Here is a 17,953-nt window from a genome sequence, read left to right on the forward strand (position 1 = left end):
AACACCTAGAAGATAAAATCAAAGGGAGTTTGAAAATGTCAAGGACAAGAACTCGATGAAAAAATAATTCAAACAAGTGAGCCTTCACTCAAAGAAAGGTAACAAAATATAAATAAACAAGTATGTATATTGAAAGAGAAATTAGAATGGCTATTGCCAAAAGATAAAGAAACTAGAGACTCTTGAAACGAGACTGGAAGCAAGAAAGGAGTTGACAAGAGTGAAGAAGCCTTCACTCTTGTCTCTATATATACTATCTAACTAGGGACTACGTGGCGACGTTCTATAGGACCTCCAATATGTGTTGACTTTGTAGAACACATGTCTTGACTTACAAGGCAAGTTTTTCTACATGTGAGCCACATAATTAGCTTGATCTTCAAGCTAACAACATGTGTGGCACATGGCCAACTTGTTGACCACATTTCTAATCCAAAAAGTCAATTAAAGACACCTGTGAAGTCAAAGCAGCATCTATAAAGCTTCTAGGAAGCTTCCATATTAAATACTATAGAATTAACTTACTTTTACCTACTTTTACTTACTTCTATCTATTTATATATGTAATTATTAACTTATATGATTATATCCATGATATTACCCCCCCCCCCCCCTCCCCCTTCTAGGGACGAGTACCACGAGGAGCGGTCATCATATGTTGAAGAAATCTATGATGCGACAAATTATATTCACCACATACTTTGATCTTTGTTCTCTTCGAAGATGATTGATAGGGCCTTTCAACCATCGATAGTGTCCCATACCAGGGCGGGAAGACCACCCAATTATTTGATCATTGTTGAGGCCTTCATAACTTCCTTCAAATAGAATATTTGGAATACCATCAAGAGTTGTTCCTACCTCTAGCACAATCACCAAACATTGGGAGTCCCTTTCCAAATCGTGATACCAAACGCATTGTATCTCGCCATCTATTCAAGGAAGAACATGTCATTCTTAAAGATCTTCATCTCAATTGCGTCGTCTTGAAGATTATGACAATCGTAATGTCTCATTCGACAGGTCAGCAAATGAAGGCTCTTGAGTCGAATCCACTGGTTGTTGGTTCTCCATCTCCTGAGCGTCACTACTACAAAGAAGCTACGAACAAGAATTGGAAGTAGAATGTTATCTTGCCTAGATGTTGTTTCTTTTATAAAGAAGATTTTCATCTTGATTTTGATGGATGTCGTCGATGAAAAGCTTCCACCACCTTTTGTTGCATTTGTAAGATTCTTTATTGGCTCCGATGTGCATTCACTAATATCATATCCATGCCAATGGATAAAATATTCTAATTTATTTTGGCGCCGCCTTGAATCTAAGACTTCTTCTACTTCAAATTCTTTATTATTGTCCACTTCTATAGGAGGAGGTGGAGCTTGTCGTCTTCTTGGTATATCCACTATCTTATATGGTTCAAGAAGAGATACATGGAATACTGGATGGATTTTCATTGGCTCTGGTAGATGTAAACGATATGCAACTGGATTGATTTGTCCAAAATAAAAAATAGTCCTAGTCTTCGATAGTCCAACTTGTCATAAGGACGAGTGGTCTTGATATTACGACGAAGTAACCATACCTTATCATCTAAGACGAATGATGGTTGTTCCTCTCGATAGACATCCGCATTGACCTTTTATTGTTCTTGAGCCTCTTTTAACTATGCCTTCATTATTGTATGTAGCTCTGATAAATAAATTGCTAAATCTTTCGCAACAAGATTATCAACTTTTGAAAAGTCAAAAGTATCAAGTCATGGATGATAACCATAATTAGTAAAAAAAAGTGTTTGTTTTGTAGAAAAATGTACCGTGTTATTGTAAGCAAACTCTGCCAAAGAGTTGTCCAATCATCTTGTTGGTAATTAATGGTACATCTTAAATATTGCTCCAAAACTTGATTAACACGCTCCGTTTGTCCATCAATTTGAGGATAGAATACCGAAGATAGTTTTATATCTACTTTAAGAATCTTCAAAAGAGTCCGCCAAAATCTTGATACAAATTGAGTTCTCCTATCTAATATAATATCCTTGGATAATCCATGATAGCGATAGATATTGTCAAGAAAGAGTTTAGCTGTTTCTTCACCTGTGATAGATTTTGTACATAGTATAAAATGTGCCATCTTGGTAAAACGATCTACTATCATGAATATAGAGTCATAAGAACCTGAGATTGGAAGATCCGTGATGAAGTCCATAGAAATAAAAGACCATGGTTGTTCTGGAATGGATAATGGCTGAAGAGGCCCAAAACGTCGATGACAAGGAGTTTTCGATCTTCAGTAAACATCACATGATTATACAAAATCTTTAATTGCCTTTCACATTTAAGACCACCAAAAATCCCTAGATATCAGCTCTAAAGTCTTATTATATCTAAAATGTCCTGCTGCTGGGAAGTCGTGACGAGCTTTAAGAACACGTAAACGTGCTTCTCCTTCTGGAATATATAGGCGTCCTTCAAAATAGAGTAAGTTATTCTTGAATTCAAATTTAGAGGGATCATGAGATTTAGAAGAATTATTCTTGATATCATAAACAAGAGGGTCTAAAGACATACTTAACTGGACTTACTTAAGAAAAGTTAAATCAACAATCAATGTTGATTTTATTGCTCGAAGATGAAATTGCTCCGGCTTCAAGAGAACTATTCTTTGTTGCTCAAAAGCTACATCTCTTTCTTTTGGTGGAAGATAAGAATGCCTAGACAAGGCATCGAACAAACCTTGTTGTTTTCTTGGCCGATAAGTCATGATGAACTCGAATCTTGATAAAGACATGCTCCAAAGAGCTTGGCAATGATTTAATATACGTGCTGACATAAAATATTCGAGGTTCTTGTGATCCATATACACGGTGACTGGACTGGAAGCGCCTTTTAGATAATGACACCATTCTTGAAAATAATCCATAATTGCAAGAAGTTCTTTGTTGTAGATTTTATAATTGATTTCTGCTGCTGAGAATTTTCTTGAATAAAAGGCTATTGGATGAAGTTTGCCATCTGTTCCCATTTGTGATAAAATCGCACCTAGAGCAAAGTCCGATGCATCTGTATCCATAAAGAATGCTTTGGAAAAATCAACACAATACAAGATTGGTGCAGAAACAAACGCTGTCTTCAAAGATTCAAAAACAACTTTCGCTTCTTGATTCCATTGGAGTTTGTCTTTACAAGTCAAACGTGTAAGTGGAGCTGCAACGCGAGAGAAGTCTTTGATGAAGATCTGATAGTAGTTGGCAAATCCCAAAAAATATTGGACATCTCTTACTGTTTTTGGGATCTTCCAGTCTATAATAGTTTGAACTTTCTTAGGATCCATCATAAGTCCATCATTTGAAATGATGTAACCTAAGAAATCGACTTGAATAGTGTGGAATACACACTTTTCTATCTTGGCATAGAGTCTCGCATCTCTTAATTTTTGTAACACATGATGAACATGAAGTTCATATTCTTCTGGATTCTTAGAATAGATCAAGATGTCGTTTAGATAACGGACCACAAAATCCTCCAAAAACTCTCGAAAAACATCATTCATTAGATGTTGAAAAGCTACTGGTGCATTTGTTAGTCCAAAAGGCATGACGTTGTATTCAAAATATCCATACTTAATTCGAAACGTAGTCTTCCATTCATCTCCTTCTTTGATGCGTACTAGATTATATGCTCCCCGAAGATCTATTTTTATATAGATCTTAGCTTGATTCAACTGATCAAGAAGTCCAGATATTAAAGGTAGTGGATACCTGTTCTTGATGGTAATCTTGTTGAGTCCTCGATAATCAACACACATCCGCTATGATCCATCTTTTTTCTTCACAAATAGAATTGGAGCTCTTACTAGAGATTTAGAATGACGTATGAAATTCTTGGTTAGATTTTCTTCAATATACTCCTTGAGTTCAACCAACTCATTTTGTGATAAACTGTAGATTGGTCCGAATGGCGGTTGTGCTCTTTTTTGAAGGTCAATTGAGCAATCATAGAGACGATGTTATGGGAGTGTATTCGCATTTTTTTTTTCAAATACATCTTGAAATTCTTGATATTGGCTTGGAATGCTACTTGAAGTCTTTTCACCACTAGAAACGGGTGTGGCATAAATAATATATGGTGATTCTTTCATAGCAGCATGCAAGAAAGCTTTTGCACCTATGAATACGGATTTAATTGATCTGGACTTATGACTCTCTACTTCATTATTTACACGGTTAGTTATACTTTTAGAGAAAGTAAGAGTTCGGGAAATCCAATCTATTTGAGGGTTGTATTTTTCTAACCATGATAAACCTAAAATGACTGGATTAGAGGGAGATCTAATGATATTATGACCATTACTACAAAACTATTATGACCATTGATTATTACTTCTATAAGAATGGTTTCGTGAGTAATATCTCCAAAAGACAATGGACGACCATCTATGACTTCTACATGAACAGGTTTAGTTTTCTTTACTAAAGATGTTCTATGTCTTTTAGTAAATTCTTCATCTAAAAAACACGTTGAGACTACTGAATCTAACAAGACAGAGACTTTGTAATGTTTAGGTCCTAAAATAACATTTAATGTAAAACAAGGAGAGGGCTCTGAGGAGAGAATAAGACCTTTACTAGATGTTGTGCAAGGTTCCAACCGCATGGTCCCTATTGTAGCTGGACAAACTTGTTTTCCGACATATTGTCTTCTTTCACAGCCATACTCCTCATTTTGTGATTGTGTCATTTCTTTGGACAATGTTGAGGAGTGTGCTTTGGTTCTCCTCAATATAAATATAATCCTTCTTGACGACGAGTCTTTCTTGCTCAGTAAGAGGTTTGAAACGTACTGCATCAATTTACATATCCTCTACTTCCGAATACATGTGTTGAAGAGGTGTTGGTGTTGCCATTGAATTATTGTAATGTTGAGGTCCACTTGTACAATTCTCAGATCGGAATTCAAAAAGGCAATTGTCGCACTTCACAGCAAAGTCAATTGCTTGACTCAATGTTTGAGGATCAGATAAGTTGAGCATTAATTTTTTTACCTCATATTGTAATCTGTAGAGAAATTGACTAATAAGTGCAGCATCATCCCACTTGATATCAGTTGCAAGTTATTAAAATTGTGAAGCATATATCGTTATTGATCGATTACCTTGTCGTAAAATACGGATCTTATTGGTTGCAATACGAATTGCATCATATTCTCCATACATAGATTGAAACTCCGCCAAAAAAGCCTCTGGATTATCCAATATTGGATCTCGTCATTCAAGAAAAGATGAAAACCACGATAGTACTGAACCTGAAAGAAGCGTACTAATGAATCTAACTTGCGATCCTAGAGTTGGATAGCTTTGGGGTTGAAGTTCAATCACAAGTTGCACTTGATTGATAAATCCTCAAAACTTGGATGTGGTGCCATCAAACTTCTTGGATAGGACAATTCTTGGTTCTCTAACATTTGAAGGGTGTTCTACCATAGGAAAAAGAACATGGTTTGGTACAGATGTTGAAGCAGCTCCAACCATTTCTATATCTTCACTTCTTGCCAATCTTGTTGCTCTTTGTGGTGGTAAATTGAGTTGATGCATCGCAAGCATTAACTCCCTCAATTGCTCTTGCATTTGTGCCATTGCACTCTTCATTTCAAGAAGTTCTGCCATGATAACATTTAGAAGAGAGAAGATGTCTAATATCGCTCAAGACAAATAGAAGAGAGGACTTGAGAACAAAGAAAATACTAAGGACAATATCAGTTTAGAAGAGGGTAATCTGTAACTTCTAATATGCTTATATCTTATCAAGAAAAAGGGGTAATCCATTCGTAATCAAGATTAGACAAAGCTCTGATATTGTAGGTGTACTCTTGTCAATCTGTCAAGGATAAGAACTCGATGAAAAAATAATTCAGACAAGTAAGCCTTCACTCAAAGAAAGGTAACAAAATATAAATAAACAAGTATGTATATTGAAAGAGAAACTGGAATGGCTTTTGCCAAAAGACAAAGAAACTAGAGACTCTTAAAACTAGACTAGAAGCAAGAAAGGAGTTGACAAGAGTGAAGAAGCCTTCACTCTTGTCTCTATATATACTATCTAACTAGGGACTACGTGGCGACGTTCTATAGGACCTCCAATATGTGTTGACTTTGTAGAACACATGCCTTGACTTACAAGGCAAGTTTTTCTACATGTGGGCCACATAGTTAGCTTGATCTTCAAGCTAACAACATGTGTGGCATATGACCAACTTGTTGACCACGTTTCTAATCCAAAAAGTCAATTAAAGACACCTATGAAGTCTAAGCAACGTCTATGAAGCTTCTAAGAAGCTATCATATTAAATAGTATAGAATTAACTTACTTTTATCTACTTTTACTTACTTCTACTTATTTGTATATGTAATTACTAGCTTACATGATTATGTCCATGACAGAAAATTATAAAAAAAAATAGTTGCAAAATAGAATAATATTGAAGTAATTTTGTGCCAAAAGTTAATAGAAAGTATACATAGGAAGTTAGAAGTGATTATCAAGGCCAAAAGAGGTTCTAAAAAGTACTAATATATAATTCCATATCACACTCAAAAAATGATTTGATACTATTCCAAATTGGATTGGTCATAGCTCCACAATTATTTAATGGATTCTTTTCAATCTGGGCTCATTTGGTAGCTATAAAAGAGTTTTTTATTTGCTATACAAACCACAGGTTATTATTCACTACAATTCATCTGTAATACACCATTCTTTCTAAAATATGTCAACATTGAAATATTTTTTTGACTCATTGTATGTTTTTGATACTCTAACCAACTTGTGTATATTCCATTCTTAAAATTCCTATATATTACATAAAAACTCAAAGTCTTTCTTGTAGATGTATTAGCTGCATTTCAAAAAAGAAAACCTTAGATTTGAGAATTATTAAGTCCTATTGCTTCATCTTCCAATATAAGTGTCTCCACTCCAATCTCCTAAAAAGTTCCTCCTATAATTGTTTTCAACTCCTCATATTCTTTATTATTAACAACTATAAAAATATAATACATAGCATAAGATTACTAAGACTTTAAAACGTTGCAGCAATCAACCATAGTGCAAAGAAGATAATCTGAAGATACAAAATCAAGACAATTAATGATTGAAAAAGCTATCATAAAATCCACTTAGAAACTAAAAGATATTATATAAATTACATACCATAGATAATTCTTCTACCAATAATTACAACATCTCTAAAATATTTACAAAAAAATCTTGTAATGTAATATTATTAAATAAAAAAATACAAATTAAAAGAAGATGCTAGTGAATCAATCTTGTATTTCCTCTATGACATCATCTTGTTTTGTCACTAAGTTAAAATAAGTGTTATTTTACTGTTATTAGTCTTATTTGAGATTCACATCTCTAATATATATATATATATATATATATATATATATATTCTAATAATATATTTTTTTTCAAGTATTGATTATATGAAGTATCATAATAGTATAGACTTGCAACAAATAATTGTGCACTTTGAAAGAATAATTTTGTTTCACTTTATATATATATATAGATATGATTTATTAAGTCTTATTCTATCAAAATGGTAGATGATTAAAATCCAAAAATAATTATATATTTTATATTATGACTTAGATATATTAAAAAAAGATATTTATTATTTTTATTTTTATATCATATTTTCTAAATAAAAAATTACCACCTTATAAGAGTCTATGAATAAACGTCCAAATTTTTTATAAGTCTAAAGATATTTAAAGGATTTTATTGTATAGATTAATGACCTTGTTAATATATTATTTTATATTTTTAATTAAATAAAATATTTTTTATGCTAAATTTAAATCTAATGAATCATATATAATATATTTTAAGCTAGGATTTTATTTAATATATAAGTTTTTTTTTATTTAAGAGAATGTTAAATTGATCCTAGTAGAGATTAAATTAATGTTCTAATCTTCTTTGCTTATTATTTCCATTCCTATCTTCACAATTGAGGGCCCCATTTAACTTCTATTCCATAGGAGGGTATATTTCTATGTCCTCTTGATTGAATTAGTAAGCCAAATTTCTAATCGTCTTATTCATGTCGATTTTGAGGACACCATTGATATAATCTAAGATTAATTTGACATACACTAAGACAATTCATTACATCAACTACAAATACAAAATATTCATCTCACCAAAAAAAAAAACCTTAAGAAATCCTACAATAATCACTCAAGAGGCTCAATTCAAGCATTCAAGTAAATCCATAACATCAATAAGAGGTGAAGGACATAATGAGATAAATCCATAAGCAACACCTCATATTCTTTCATTTATAAAAAAATCTAATTAATTTTATCAATCTACAAAACAAGAATTCAAATACAAAAAAAGATTTCATTAAGAAGGAGAAGAGAAAAAAGATCTTGATTCATTTACTTATTTATTTTGAGAGGAAAAAAGAAAACACAAAAACTTGCACTCTAATAGAAGAAAATGTTAAATGGGGCTACTGTTTGGAAGGGAGAGTTAGGATGGAAATGGTAAAGGTTTGGAACATAGAAACAAGGACTAGGAATAGAAAAAATAAAGAAGGAGGAAGAGGAAGTTAAAACAAGAGATGTAGGCTAAGAATGGAAATGACAAATATGGGAATCAATATAGAGAATTGAAGATATAATGATAGATTGGTCGATTTATCTACTATTAGATTTAATTTAATAATTTTATTTATTTATTATATTCATTATTAAAGAATTTAAAAGAATATTGATTCTTAAGTGTGATATTTTAATAAAAAAAGATTGAATGTATGAATGATTATTTTAGCTTGATCAAAGTTTTAGTTTTTTTATTCTAATAATTTTTTATTTTTTTTATTCTAAATTAATAGAAATAAATAAAAATATATCTTTAAATAATTAAATTCATAAAATTTAATATTATTTTTTATAGCAAAATATTGAATAACAAGTAAAAAATATTCAAAAAATTATGTCTAATATCTTTTTTAATAGTTTGCTTATTCTTATTTAAACCTTTTATCTTAATAAGTATCTTAAAAATAATTTCATCATTTTATATCTACATAGAATTCATCTACTAATCTTTGTAAAAAATATATAAGAAGATTTTTTTAAAATTAATTAATATCAAATAAAAATGATAATTTTATATAAAAGCTTTGTAAATTAATCAACATCTAAGATATCAAAATATGTTTCAAAATTTTATGTATAAATTTTATTATAATTTATTTTAATACATTGATTTGTAATTTATCAGAAAACTTATGTTTTGATAATAATCTCTTTTTTTTTACCTATACAAAATTCTAAGTTAGTTGATTAATGGATTTTATGACTTAAATTTTATATACATATATACATAATATTTAAATATATAATAGAAGTTAAAATAATATATTTATCATTAAATTTTATTAAATTAAATTAATATAGTTTTTACACTTAGTACACAAGGTAAGAAGCCAAAAAATATTAATCTTTTAATTGGTTGAATTAAAAGCCTCACTAAATTAGCTTTGTATTTAGAAAAATTAACCTAAAAGTTTTAAGATATTAAAGAGATAGATTTTTTTTTCTATATGGCATAAATAATATTGTTTATCAAAACTTCTATAGGGCTTATTTTTAAGATGTTGTTTTTAAAATAAGTTAAGAAGTTGTAGACGTTTTTTTTAAAAAAATATTATTAAAAGAATTAAAAAAGAATTATCTAATATTTTTATAATTATTTGAATCAAGATATGAAACAAAAAAATTAGAATTATATTAAGAGATTTTTTTTCTATTTCATAGCTTTTTCATATCTTTTATTATATTCAAAAGCCAAACTTTTTAAAAGAGGGCTTTTCTTCATTTAGTAAAAGACTCTAATAAGGCTTTCAAACTATTGTCTTTTGTATTAGGCTTCTAGATTTAAAGACTTACTAAGTAGATAGAGCACCCATATCTTAATTTTATTTTTAATTTATTAAAAAAAATCTATTATTAATAATTCAAAGTAATAGGCGAAAAAAGATATTAAAGAAAAAACTTGATTTGATATTTTTGGCTCAAATTATATATATATATATATATATATATATATATATATAAGAATTAAGAATGTAAATTTTGATATAACTACAAAGTAATTCAATTTTTCTAATTAATGTTAAGACTTGGTATTAATTGAAGGTATCGATGATATTTATAGTTTTAAAAATATTTTTATATTTCAATAAATAAAATCAAGATGTTTATTTTTTTAAAAAAATCAAGATATATCTTTAATCTTTTTTGAATTAGTTCTTCCAAAAAAAATAGATTATTGTGACAATAAGATAATTTTTCTTGTATACATTCTATTTTATTTTATCATCTTTAAATACCTATTTAATATAATTTTAAAGCACAAATTATAAATTGATCTATAGTCTTTTTTTTCCTACCAATTATTAATTAAATTTATGTTTGTGATTCCTATAATATTAATATATTTCTTGTAATAATCTAAATAATCATATTTTTTTTATTAAAAATCCATCTAAAAAAATAATTATTTGATAATAAAAAATAAAAATTTTATATATTATTCTATTCTATAGTTTTTTTCTTAACATGATTTTATCTTCAATGATCTTTAAGTCTGTGGTAATTTTTTTATCCTTATAAATATTACTAAATACTATTGAATTGATTTAATTTGATTTTAAAAATAATAAGATGTCATATGGTGGTTGTAAAGTCCTAATATAATTCTAAATTTGAATTCTTTTACAAAGTTTATTAAATTTTCTTTAATAGAATAGTGATTTTTATTTTATAATATTAAACAAAAAGAAGTAAGTAAAAGATTGATTTAAATAAAAGTAAATTCTTCCAATTTTTTTGTAGTAAAGATTAATATATTTATATATCTTATGAAAAAGTTCTTCTATTTTTTTCTTTGATTATTATTATTATTATTATTATTATTATTTTCTTTAACTGTTACCATTTTGAACATATTATTTAGAAGGATAAACAGGTGTTTTTTAGCTTAACGTTATGAAGATTTTCACCAATAAAGGCTTTCTATCCATCTTTGCTAATGTCATAGTTGATAAAGTAATACAATGTGCAATTCTTTTGTAATGAAAATTCACATTTATAAGGTTGTTTTAGAAAAGGAAGAGAGAAAAAGAAGGAGGTGGTGACTCATTTTCTTTGTTTGATGTCATATATTTTTGCAATATTTATTTTTATTTTTATTTTTAAGATTATTTAAAAAAATACTTATATAAAAATATTTTCTTTTTAATTTAATCATCAAGTATATTATCAAAAAGAGAGTATTTTTTTGCTTCTAATCTTATAAGATTATGTGTAGTGTGGATGTTGACGTCAAAAATATTTTATGAAATGCTCATGCTATTCACATCTTCAAGATTATAGACAACATTCTTCTTTATTAATAATTTTGACTTAAATTACTAAGTTTAAAGAAATGTTTTTAGTTTTTTTGAATTATACTTGTTATACTATTACTAATTGATTATCAAGGTTTTTCTTTAAAAAAAAAAACATTAAATACATGAACTGAAATTTGAACTTTTTAATCTATCTCTTATATATTGTGTTTTTTTATTAGTCTATGTTGTAGAAAAGAGATAGACTTTGAAACAAATCAATTAGTTTGTATGAGTCTTTATTCTCCATGCTATTAATTTATTATTTAATGATGTAAATACAATATCATTAATATTTTCTTTTCTTTCAAAACTATTAAAGGACCTTGTCTTTAATGTTTTTGTAAATTCAAAGCCAAAAGTGTGTAGTGGACTTCTTCTGTTGTAATTTTCTTTACTTGATTAAAAATGATATAATTTCTTATTCAGATGGTGCAATTATTTGTTGTAATAATCTTGGATGTATTACATAAAGAGGTTATTCTAATTGTTTGGTATTTGTCTTCTATTATGTCTATATTTGTTGAATAAGAATATTTTTAATTTTAATTGTAAATTTTTATCTAGTGTACTATCAATCTTACATAGAATCCGTTGATTGCAAAGAAGAATCTAATTCTGCTAGATATAATTGATTGCTGATATTGAATATTTTTTTATAGAACTTTGTGTTTGGTTCCAATTTAGATTCATTACACTAATGTTTGGTTCCAATTTTCTCCAGTATAATCTAATTTTTAAAATAAATTTATGTATATCTAAATTACATGATATTGATTTTTTTTCTTCAAAATAAAATACACACACACACACACACACACACATATATATATATATATATATATATATATATAATTTTTTAAGGCTATGATTAAATATTTGGATCATTTTAAAATAATAAATTATTTGGATTTATTGTCTTTTAAATTCTAAATAAAAATTAATAAAATATTATTATGTTTTAAAATTAGAACTCTTAATAACTTTAATGTATGATTCTATTGACAAGAATTTTATACAAAAGTAAATTGTATGATACAGTCTGTTGATTGAATAGAAGAAGTTTAAATGGACCATTTTCTTATTTATTACTTTTAAAGCATTAAATTAGATATTTTATATTTAAAACTAAAACCATACAAAAATGACTCATATTGAAGCCTTCAATCAACTGTTGAAATTAGTATTAAATATATTAGTATTTTAATAAACTGTACAAAATTAAGATAATTTTTGTAGCATTTAATGATCCATAATTGTAACTTTATGTAAAATTTTGTAACAAGAAAAATTTCTGAGTATCTCAGTGTAACCATTTTGATAATCAATATGTTATTGTGAACATACCTGACCATTGAACTTATTTTTTTGTCTCTTGTTTGTATGTATTTATGAAGCTGAGTTGTAGAACATCAAGTAGAGTATCGAATACATGTTTACAGCCACACATAATTAATCAACCAAGTTAATGGAACTCGACTAACATAAATGTGTGTTATAATGGACTACAAGGCTCACACATACAAAACAGAACACATCAAATATACACATATATATATATATATATATATATATTGCAATGCCAGCTATCCGCCTGATTTTGCTTCCACTTACAGCGCTTATGTTTACTGCATTCTTCAGCTCCTCAAACGGTTACACAGCTCATCTGTCATTGTCTTCAGACATTCGTTATTCTTCGTGTAATACAATGTGCAGTGTGATTGATCGCTAATTTGGTTGTGGTTACAACAAAGCACATGTCAATCAAACTCGAAAGTGAAGGCAGCAAATATGCAATCCGAGCTTCATTGACATCAATCTAGAGTCGCTCTTCGACCACGCGTGCAATTGTTGTGTAAATCTCGAGAAAAAAGTGCTTGTCTACCTGCATCTCGTAGTAACCGATTCTAGAAATTTCAGACAGTGCCTATTCCCATGCATTAAAACGAAGATTAACGAACTACCTGTGCCAGAAGAAGAGAGTCTAATGTGTACACTCACAATGATGCATGTTTCATAAATGGCAACAACGGCGTCTAATCCACAACAAAGACAAGCACGGAAGACTCTGACGCCTTCGAAATTGAGCAAAGGTTGTAGGAATCTCACCGTGGATTAAGAGGGCGAGTAACTACGCCTCGACCAGTCAATCCTCCTCATCGTTAATGTGATGCTTTCCGTTCCCTTCATAATAACCGTTAACACCTCATGTTCCGTTCGTTTATATTCGGCTATCGAACGTTCTTCGCCGGTGGTTGAGTTCGTTCGTTGGAAATGTGGACGAATCGTATATACAAAGACGCGCTTTCGTCGTCGGATGGCCCTGGGTTTGAATATTCTTTGCCCCCCCCCCCATTTGAATTTGAATATGGCTTTCCTGGCGCAGGTGTTTTTGCAGAGATTGCGACTGCAACATCGAATTCAAGTGATCGGCGGGGTATTTGTGCGTGGATTATTTTATTTGAATGTGTTCGAAGCGTTCAGTCGATTGTTGGTTTTTGAAATGGTGGGTTTCTTGGTAATTTGCATTTGCAGTCGCTGTGTTTTTTGTTTCACGTTGTTTTTGCAAGGAGGCCGTTGACACACGAAGGCAGAGATGAAGTTTTTCTCTGTTTTGCGGAACCCGCGCTGGTGCCATTTTCGTATACCGTTGGAGTTTTTAGAAGTTGTGAGGTAGTGCGGTGAGGGTTTGTATTCGCAGGCGTTGATCGTAGTGGAACTCCAGAATCTCGTGAGGTAAAGGAAGATAGTTGGTTCTTATTTCATATCTTTAGTGGAGAATGTCCCAAGGAGCCATTATGGAGAAGCTCCCGCTCACGCTTTGTATGGAGCGTGGCCCAGGCGAAGGTAAGAGCTTTCTCGCGACGCACCTGAAGCGCATCACCATTGGGCGGACGCGTACAAACAATTACCCAATCAAGGATCCCACGGTCTCTCAGAAGCATGCATTCATCGAGTGGCAGGTTGACCACTGGGTAATCGTGGACATAGGGAGTTCCAACGGGACGGACGTGAATGGGCATATACTTGTGGAGCAACAGCCGATGCGGCTTCAGAACGGTGACCTGATTAGGGTGGGGGAAGCCATTAAGATCAGAGTACAGATTGAGGAGGAGGAACTGGACGAGGAGGAACTGGAGACGGAAGTGGAAGAGGACGAGGACGTAGAGCAAGGCATAACGGTCGAGGAGTGGTTCGAGCAGGAGAGGCTGCGTATCGTGAAAACTGTACAGGCCAGAGCTGATGCTACCATCTTGGAGATGAAGCAAAGTGCGGAGCAGTTGAAAAAAATGTTCAGAGAACACGCAGGTGTAGAGTAGATTTCTAGTGTTTTCACAACGGTGCCATTACAACATTCCTTGCCAGGCGTGACCCTGGATGGGGAGCTTCTGGGTGTATTCTACGACATTGTGGCTGCCAGAGAAACTTTTCCCTCAATTTATTGCCGAAGATTGATCCTAAGCTTAGACGCACCCCTGTGTCAAATGTACGATTCTCAGAAACACGGATCAAACTCACTGGGAGCTTCTCTTGATAAGCGGCTTGACGAAATGTAACTCGCTGATTCCTATTCTCGTCAAATCACAATTCCTTCTGTAGATACCGGTGTAGGGGAAGTTCTCAGACTGACTGTTGACAGTAGAAACTTGCCACCAGTGCCTTCTGTGATGTTCTCTTCTTTTCATACTAATTCTGAATAATGAGTATAGCCATGACCATTGCTTGCGGAAATTTCTGCTAGAGAGAGAAAGTCTTGGGAGGCTCTGGTTCATGCTGTCTATCATCAGTAGCGTCTACAAAGAACCTGCATACGTGGTTGAGCATCACGGCATCGCTTTTTAACTCGGACAGTCGTCGAGGTAGGTGTTGAGAGAAGCTCTTAATTCTATTGAGATGAGTGAGGTAGTTTACACCTTACGAAACTAATTTCGATCACTTTGTACCTCTGGATCTATAAACTCTCCTTTTAGTTGCGTATCTGTGGTGTATTCTGAATATACTTTCCCTGCTGTTGTGTTTATCAGCGCTACAAGGTTGACTTCCGTTGATATCTGTAGGGTATCCGTTTCTGGCTAAATCTATCCTCAACTGCCCAACTCAGTCACTTCGGTCCAAAACACTTGGTAGTGTATTACTATGAGTCTGAGGACTTTGCTTGCTGAATTGTCCACATCTGAATCGACACCAACTTCTAGTTTGCCCGAGTGACTGCGTAAGTCTATGCCTATATCTGTTCAGAATGACGCCAGATGTGCGGTGCGTTATATCGCCAACAGCCCCATGAATTCCAGATGGAGCTAAATGTTTTGTGGGTTAAGTCTATAACTGATATGGTATCCCACTTCGTATCAGCTCAACATTTCCACGATTGAGGTTTCAGAGTTCCCAGGTCCTACTCTGCCCTAAGCAAGGATTCCAAAATTGTTAAAATATTTGATTCACATTGGTGTATATTGGATATAAAGTCGGATGTTTTAAAATACAAATTAAGTTGACATTGTCATTTTAATTTCAAATTCAAGTTATAATGTATTTGATAGTTGATTTTCAGTTGCCAAAGAGTTGATTTATGCAGTAAAATGCAATTTTTTTTTACAACAATTACAACTCTTGTTGCAAAACAAATTGCATTTTTTAAATTTTATTGTGGATGTGACTATAAGACAACAGTATTCGAATTTACTAAGCAACCAACATGTCTTGTTTTTTGATAAAGTCTTAGGCACCATGCACTTTTTGGCTTTATCAAAGATAACGAATGAACAAAATGTATATATATACTCTAAAATTTAAATGATGCACAATCTTTCATTTGAAGGTTTTACGAAATATGAAAAACCATTTTTTTTGGATATTATCAGTAAGATAGAATTAATAAATATTAAATCTAATGTATATATATATATATATATATATATGCAAGCTTCAATCTAAGCTTGCATAAAGTACACTTCAATCTAAGTGTACTTTATACAATTAAAAAAATTTACACAAATATAGGAGTCTAATTTTAAATTTTGATAAAATTAAGATATTCATTTATTTCAAAAAATATAATAAATAATACATGAAAATAAATTTTTTATAATGAATGATTTAAAAATTAATAAATATGTTATTTGGCTTTATATATATAACATTAATAGAGATGGATTATTTCAAATTGTTGTAATCTAAATTTTAGCAAATAACCAGATGCATTAACTTCATTTGTTAGATATAAGGTTTGTGTATATATATATTACAAAATTGTAAAATAATAATTGGTATCGAGAACCTTAAACAATAGATGAGACTTATTGCAATTAAATAATAAGTAAAACAATAATCTGCAATTTATACCAAAAATTTCTACAAAATTTCTACAATTTATTTTAATATTTTATTACTTTTTTCTATGAATCACCATAAGATAGTTGTGCTCTTATAAAAGAATTTTAAGTTTAACTTAGATATTTTTGGCACATATTATATATGCTAACAAATATTTTAATTACACATAAAATAAAATATTTTATAAATTTTCTATAAATATGTTTAATGCATCTTAATTTTATAACTTTTTACTAATTATGTAATCAAAAATTATACCAAGTTTTCTAACAAAATATAATAGTCAAACAAAGTAATATTCCAACTTATTCTATATACAAATAAATCAAAATTAAATATCTTATAATATACATAATGTAAGAAATAAATTTTAAAAATTTTAAAATTTTTAAAAACCTAGTATAAAATTGATATGATTATTTCTTAATAAAAATAGAGAACTGCTAGGTACACACTCTCATTTTATTGCATGGACACCTTCTTATGCCATGCACCTTCACATACACATTATAAAGATCTTATTAATACTAAAATGTTAGCATAATTTTGCAATAAGAGATTACTATATAATAGCTTAATTTTTGTTTTTGTTTTTGTTATAATTTTTTGTTTAATTTAAATAACTTATTAATATTTTAAAAAAATTATTGTAAATTTATCCTTAAATGTTTTTGTATAAATAAGAGTTTTATTGTGTGTATGCTAAGATGCATGACATAAGAGGGTATCTACACAATATGAGGGAGGTATCTATATAGTAAAAAAGAGGTGCCTTTATTTTATATATATATACATTATTATTTAACATATATATATATACCTCTTTTTTGTGATATAATTCAACATGGTGTGTAATAACTAATTTTGTATCTTAAAGACAACTAAGCTATAATCATCCACTAAGTGTGAATTCTAACATCAAGATATATTTAATTTTGGAGGTCAAACATCACATTGTTGTTTAGTTGATTAGCAAAAATAGCAAGAAAAATCTTAAATTTCTTCTACACTAAGTTATGGTGGCTATTTTTTTGATTCAAGAACAAAAAATTGAAAATCTTTTCATGTTCCATATATATTTTTTTAAATATGTATTTAAAATCAAAAGATGACAATATGGAGACTTGATAAGTATTGGAAATAGGTTT

The sequence above is a fragment of the Physcomitrium patens genome, chromosome 18 (genome assembly GCF_059467195.1).
Source record: "Physcomitrium patens ecotype Gransden chromosome 18, ASM5946719v1, whole genome shotgun sequence".
Lineage (NCBI taxonomy): Eukaryota > Viridiplantae > Streptophyta > Bryopsida > Funariales > Funariaceae > Physcomitrium > Physcomitrium patens.